Below are 6478 nucleotides of genomic sequence, written 5' to 3'. Positions count from 1 at the left end.
CGTGAAGTTACATGGTACTCTGGTTTTCTAATACCCCATACATTTTCCTAGCTAAATTCATCTCAATTTAGTCATGCATTCATGTATCAATTCAGTTATATACTTATGCATCAGACATGCCTTCTCATTGTGTGAAAAACATGGTTCATTAGAACACTCAGTCATGCTTTCACGGATCAATTGCACATGCATCAGATATGCATGTTCAGTATAAAAAGTTTAGCTATCATTCATGTCAGTCATGATATTATGTTCCAGTTATTTATGTTCAGTATATACATCAGTTGTCTTTTCTCCCCTCTCAGTCACTCTCATTTGAGGACGAATGTTCTCAAGGGGGAGATATTGTAATACCCCATACTTTTTCCTAACTAATATTGTCTCAAGAATGTCGAGTATTAGATTCCAAATTAAATGATGATTATTCCATTAGGAATTTTCAAGATTTTTACTTTTTGTCACATGGGAAAGTTGATAAGCATTCCATCGATATAAGATTCGCCAAAATCCGATAATCGGGTCAAAATTTATGACTATTTCAAGTTTCCATCATAAAACAACCCCATATTGGTCAGTGGCATACAGTGCCACAAGAGGAAATGGTATTTAGAAAATTCTAGTAGGGGTCTGCCATTATGGCGCATCGCGCTAGGGCCCAAAATCATAATTGTCCTTTTTTTAGTGTCTGAGTGTGATTTCCCTCGTGTCGTGCAAAAGTTCCAGGTCATAATGGAAGTGGCAACGCGATGGCTCCGCATCGTGCCATCCCTCAATTTCCCAATTGTCAAAATCCAGTGACACAACGTGATAGCACAGCGTCGCGCTAAAGGTCTAGTTCGGGAAAATTTTTAAAATTTTAAAAGACACATACAAGGGTTAAAAGGGTCAATTTCCTACCCCTATTTAATCCAAATAACACATCATTTAGCTATTCTTCACCCAAAATATACTGGTTTCTCTCAAGTTTCTCCCAAGAACATGCTAGGGTTTCTATTCGGGATTCAAATTCAAGAAGGTTTCACCGTCAATCCTCACGAAATCATGAACTAAGGTATGCATAGCGTTCATTCATGGACTCTTTTCATCCATGAAGCCCAAGAATCCCTTTTCTAAATTCAAGTTTATGGATTTTCCTTTGTATTTCATGATTGGACTGCTCTTGTTCATATTGATAATGAGAATTTGATTTCTACTCCATGCTGTGTGATAAATTCTATGTGGGTTAAATTATTATAGATATAGATTCATGCAAACCTATGACTAAACCCTTGAATGATGAAATTAGGATTGAACCATGATGTTTAATTATTGTACAATGATGTTTACATGTACCATGCCTACAATATGTTTGATTAAATGCCTAGATGAAGGAAAAGTCCCTAACTAGCATGATACCGTGAAATCACCATATATGTACATGTTATGCCTATCACATGTTTTGATGAAATACTTCTATAAATGTATTATGGATTATGATGTTAATTATTTGTTCAAGTAAGTTATGCTTGGTTAGTTTCCTTCCATCGAGTCCTGGGGGTACTCGTACCCAAAACATTAGCTGTGTTCCTAGAGCCATGTCATGTTTTCGTAATACTTTCAGTCAAGCTATGAACCCTTAGAGTCTTATCACTTAGTAAATCTCCATGATCTCAAGAACTCATTCAGTTGTCAGATATCAGTAGTATTCCATCAGTCAAAGGAATTCTGTAACTCAGCCCAAGTTCTATTCAGTAAATCATGATTCCGAGTCGATTCAAATCGGAGTAGGAATTAGCAGCGAGTGAACCCAAGGATGGGAACATACACTATCAGATGAGAATCTAATTCTTAGAGGTCATCCTTGCGTTCCAGAACTATGTAGCCAGCATAGGTTGAGGCATCAACACTGTCCGATGAGGGTTGATGAGGTAGATAAGCACTGTCAAATAAGAGCCCTATCATTCTCTTTTGGGGACACTACTTCCCACAGTTTCATATAATAGAATCAGGACTGTCAAATATAGTCAATTAGTCTCAATAATGTAACTCAGATAATCCTTCAAATTTTAGGGTTGTCAGATACAGTCAACTCAAATACAGTATGGAACTCAGATAGTTCCATTAGATTCAGGACAGTCAGATATAGGCACTCATGTTATTAGTTTTATTCAGATTCAGTAATCATGTTATCGCAGTATTAGTGTTAGTTTTTATATCTTATGCATGTATTCTCACGCTCATGATAGTTAGTTAGTTATTATTAGTGTTCATGCATATGAACCCCATGCATGCAACCTACCTCATATGCATACCAGTACATTCAAAGTACCGACGCATTTGCGCTTTGGTGTCTTATACCATAGGTTCAGAGATACGAGCTCTAAAGCAATAGTAGATTCCAGATATCCGCAGACAGAGTTAGAAATGAGTCCTCATCTTTTGAGGACATGATTATTTCCCTATTATCTCATTAATCAGTTTATTAGTGGGAGTTAGTTGGGGACATGTCCCATCAACTCCTTACACAGACAGTTCAGTCAGTTAGAGGCTTTCTAGAATATCAAGTTTCAGACTTCAGTATGTCCAGTTTTATTTTTTAGGAATTCTATAACCCCACACAGATGTTATATTATTCAGATCATGTTCAGTATTTAAACTTATGGATTTTTAGTGCATTTTTCCACATTATTACATCATATTATGCAGTGTACAGGTATGGATATCAGTCATGGGTTATCTTGTGGTCCTTCGGGGTCATGAGTACTATGTAACATTCTGAGCACCAGGCTCGAGGCGTTACAAACTTGGTATCACAGCCTAAGGTTTAATAGAGTCCTAGAAAGTCTGAAAACCGCATCTAGTAGAGTCCTATACATAGTTGTGTTATGCACCACATTTATGTGCACGAGGATATAAGATGTTTTAGGAATATTTTCCCTTCTTTTAGTATTCAAGTCGTACTAGTGAGCATAGTCAATCTCTCAGTCTAATCTATTTCTCCCTTTTTTCTACAGAACATGCCTCCTAAAAGAAGAAACAAAACCCAGTCAGCCCCTCAGCCCAAAGATCCTTTGGGTGATCATGTTTCTCATACGGAGTTCAAGGCCGTATTCACTACTCTTGCTCAGTTAGTGGCCACTTAAAATAAATGGCTAACATTCATTTTGGCCAACCCTATGACAAATTTAGTCATATCTAGGATTCGGGACTTTACCCGAATGAATCCTCCATTCTTCCTTAAGTTTTGGGTAGATAAAGACCCTCTGGAATTCATTGATCAGGTTCAGAAGGTGACAAATATCATGGGGGTGACCACTGTTGAGAGTTCTAAGCTAGCTGCATATCAATTGTAGGATGTGGCTCATAATTGGTTCAAACAGTAGAGTTATAGAGGTCAGTTGATATAGGCCCTATAGATTGGGAGGAGTTTGTCACTGCATTCTTAGATAGATTCTTTCCCCAAGAGCTTAGAGAGGCCAAGGTTCTAGAATTCACCTACCTCAGGCAGGGAAACATGATAGTGAAAGAGTATTCTCTTAAGTTAACTCAATTTGGCAGATATGCCACTCATATGGTTGCAGACAGTAGAGCCAAGATGAGTAAGTTTGCTTTAGGGGTAAATAATAGCGTGGTCAATAAGTGCAGATACGCTATGCTGAATAGTGACATGACTCTATGCAGGCTTATGAATCATGCCCAGAAGATAGAAGAGCAAAAGATTAAGTAGAGAGAGAAGCAGAATAAGAGAGCAAAGACAAGTAGTTTCAACTTTGCTCAGCCTAAATTAGAAGGATAAAACCATTCCTAATTTCTTCCTAACCCAATAGTTTCAGCTTCTTCTTCAGCCAGTGCTTCATCTCCTAAGTTCAGGGATGGTAATAGAGATAGAACTCCAGCCTCTAAGACTCAGGGTAGTGTCACCAAGCCCCGAACTAATCCCCTTTGTCAAACTTGTCAAAAAAACCACAAAGGTGCTTCCAGAGGTGGTAGCAACATCTGTTTAGGTTGTACCAAGCAAGGCCATAGAGTCAGAAACTGCCCTCAGTCAGGTTATCAAAGTTAGCTCTGCTGCTCCGCTCAGTTTGGTTGCCTAAATCAGTAAGGTGCCACCTCCAGTGCTAATTGCAGGCAATAGCAAAATTATTTTAATGCTCTTTAGACTCGACAAGATCAGGAAAATTCTCCTAATGTAGTTACTGTTCATTATAGATATTTCATGTACATGTTTACACTTTGCTAGATCCAGGAGCTTCTTTGTCTTTGGTTACTACCTACATAGAAGTTGATTTCTGAGTTAAGTCTCAAAATTCTAGCAAAGCGCTTTTCAGTCTCTACCCCAGTGGGTATACAGGAACTGCCCGATTATGACATTTTAGAAAGTCACTTCAACAAACTTAGTTGAATTATAAATGACTAATTTTGATGTCATTCTCGGCATGGATTTGCTTCATTCCTACTATGCCACAGTCGACTGTAGAAATAGAATAGTCCAGTTTAAGTTCCTAAATGAACCCGTCCTAGAGTGGAAGGCTAGGGTATCTTCTTTCATAGGTTAGCTTGTTTTCTACCTTCGGGAATGGAAAATGATATCGAAAGGATGTATCTATCTTCTTGTTTGAGGTAGGGACACTAGTTCTGAAACTCCCAGGCTTGAATTAGTCCCAGTAGTGAATGAATATTCAGACATCTTTCCCGAAGATCTTCTAGGAATTCCTCCCAAAAGGGAAATAGACTTCGACATTGATCTTCTTCTAGATACTCAGCCTATATCCATTCCATTATACAGAATGGCACCAGCAGAACTGAAAGAACTAAAAGAATAGTTCAAGGATCTCTTAGATAAGGGATTCACCAGGCCTAGTGTGTCCTCATCAGGCGCTCTAGTATTATTCGAGCGCAAGAAAGATGGTTCTCTTAAGATGTGTGTTGAATACCGTCAACTCAACAAGGTCACAGTAAAGAACAAATATCCCCTTCCCAGAATCGATGACTTGTTTGATCAACTTTAGGGTGCTAGTTATTTCTCTAAGATATACTTCAGATTCGGCTATCATCTGTTCAGAGTTAAAGAATGTGACATTCAAAAAAATAGCTTTTCGTACTCGGTATGGTCACTTTCAATTCTTAGTTATGTCCTTTGGTCTTACCAATGCCCCAACATCTTTCATGGACTTGATGAACCGTGTGTTCAAGTCATACTTGAACATGTTCATTATAGTCTTCACAGATGATATTCTGGTCTATTCCTATAGTTAGCGCGATCATGCAGATTATCTTAGAATAGTACTTCACACTCTTAGATATCATCAGTTATTTGCCCAATTTAGTAAGTGCGAATTTTGACTAAGGATAGTAGCATTCCTTGGTCATATCATTTCTGGTGATGGCATTGGAGTTGATACTCAAAAGAATGAAGTAGTAAGAAACTGGCCCAGACCTGTATCTCCATCAGACATTAAGAGTTTCTTTGGTTTGGCTGCCTATTACAGACCGTTTATCGAAGGATTTTCTTCTATTGCATCCCCTATATCCAGATTGACTCAGAAAAAAGTCATGTTTCATTAGTCTGATCCTTACGAGAAGAGTTTTCAGGAATTAAAGACTTTACTAACCTCAACTCTAGTATTAGCTCTTCCAGATGGTTTCGTAGTGTATTGTGATGCATCTAGAGTAAGTTTGGGTTGTGTCCTCATGCATCTTAGTAAGTTCATAGCCTAGGTCTCTAGACAGCTTAAGCCCCATGAGAACAATTATCCTACTTATAATCTTGAGTTGGAAGCCATAGTCTTTGCCTTGAATAGTTGGATGCATTATCTCTACGAAGTTCATGTAGATGTCTTCATAGATCATAAGAGTCTTAAGTATGTATTTTCTTAGAAAGATCTCAATCTTTGTCAGAGAAGGTGGTTATATCTCTTGAAAGACTATGACATAAGTGTTCTTTATCATCCGGGCAAGGCCAACGTAGTGGCCGACGCTCTCAGTAGACTATCCATGGGTAGTGTTTCTCATGTTGAGGACAGTAAGAAGAAGTTAGCTTAGGAAGTCCATCAGCTTGCCAGAATAGACGTTGTTTAATAAATATAGAAAAGAATGATACTTGGGTTCAGAGTAGTTCAGAATCATCTCTAGTTTTCAAGGTAAAAGAAAAGAAAGATAGAGATCCCAGCCTTGTCAAGTTGAAAGAGTCAGTCAAGGATCAGAAAGTAGAGGTTTTCTCCCAAGGGGGAGATGGTGTCCTTCATTGTCAGGGTCGTCTCTGTGTTCTACGTGTAGATGACTTAAGGCAGCGAATTTTCGCAGAAGTACATAGTGTGCGCTACTCTATTCATCCAGGGGCCACAAAGATGTACCGCGACTTATGGGAAATCTATTGGTGGAGTTGGATGAAGTGAGATATTGCAGAGTTTATGGCTAAGTGCTCTACATGTTAGCAGGTTAAGATAGAGCATCAGAAGCCTAGTGGGTCTATGCAGGAGTTCCGTATTCCTACTTGGAA

The sequence above is a fragment of the Capsicum annuum genome, chromosome 4, assembly GCF_002878395.1.
Source record: "Capsicum annuum cultivar UCD-10X-F1 chromosome 4, UCD10Xv1.1, whole genome shotgun sequence".
Lineage (NCBI taxonomy): Eukaryota > Viridiplantae > Streptophyta > Magnoliopsida > Solanales > Solanaceae > Capsicum > Capsicum annuum.
Note: the sequence above shows the minus strand (reverse complement) of the source record.